Below are 1,069 nucleotides of genomic sequence, written 5' to 3'. Positions count from 1 at the left end.
CCCATGATCGGTTATGGTTAAACTCTTTATTAAAAGCCCAGTTACTGCTTGTTACTATAAAACCCAGTGTCCCCCCGACCTCAGGTAAGACCGAGCCCACCCAAACCACCCACTCACCTGAAACCTTGCCTGAGAAAGGACCCCTGTGCCTAGGCCTGTGGTGGGTCCCATGGGGGAACGGAAGGGTGGCGAGCACGCGGGTTTCTATAGCTGAAGTGTCCTCTGACCCTCCCGCCCTCTGAGCACTGCTCTGTGGTTGTCTTTACTGCCACTGTGACATTGGAGCACTTCTTATGAGCCAGGTATTCTTCTAAACGTCACCCTCTCATGTGACCTTCCCAGCAGTGCTAAGAGGTAGGGGCCATGCTGGGGCTTATTTAGGAGAATAGGAAACTGAGGCACAAAGATTAACGAACTTGCCCAATGTGGCATGGCTTGTAAGTGGCTCTCTGGGGTCATGATGGTGGAAGGTTGATGAGACAGAGTCTCTGGGACTGAGGGGCTCACATCGTGTGTGTGTGTGTGTGTACGTGCATGTGTGTATGCACGTGTGTTTGTGTGTAGAGGTGTGACAGACTAGTACATGACCAGAACAAGACTTGTAGGGGCACTGAGGGCTCAGAAAGGGAGGAAGGGGTCAAAGAAAGCTTCCCAGTTGATGACGAGCTGATTTTTAAGGAAGGGTAGGCATCGGATAGGAGAAGGTTAGCTGCCCTGTGGTTAAAGAGGTAAATGGTTGTTCTAATTTGTGAGCTGCTGGAATGCAATATACCAGAAACAGAATGGCTTTTAAAAAGAGGAATTTGATGAGTTGCTGGTTTACAATTCTAAGGCTGAGAAAATGCCCCAATTAAAGCAAGTCTATAGAAATGTCCAATCTAAGGCATCCAGGTAAAGATACCTTGGTTCAAGAAGGCCGATGAAGTTCAGGGTTTCTCTCTCAAGTGAGAAGGCCCATGGCGAACACAATCAGGGTTTCTCTTTCAGCTGGAAGGGCACATGGTGAACATGGTGTCATCTGCTAGCTTTCTCTCCTGGTTTCCTGTTTCATGAAGCTCCCCGGGAGGCA

Source organism: Tamandua tetradactyla, chromosome 3, assembly GCF_023851605.1.
Source record: "Tamandua tetradactyla isolate mTamTet1 chromosome 3, mTamTet1.pri, whole genome shotgun sequence".
In the NCBI taxonomy this organism is placed as follows: Eukaryota; Metazoa; Chordata; class Mammalia; order Pilosa; family Myrmecophagidae; genus Tamandua; species Tamandua tetradactyla.
The sequence above is the reverse complement of the archived record's forward strand: the minus strand, read 5'-3'. Positions refer to the sequence as shown.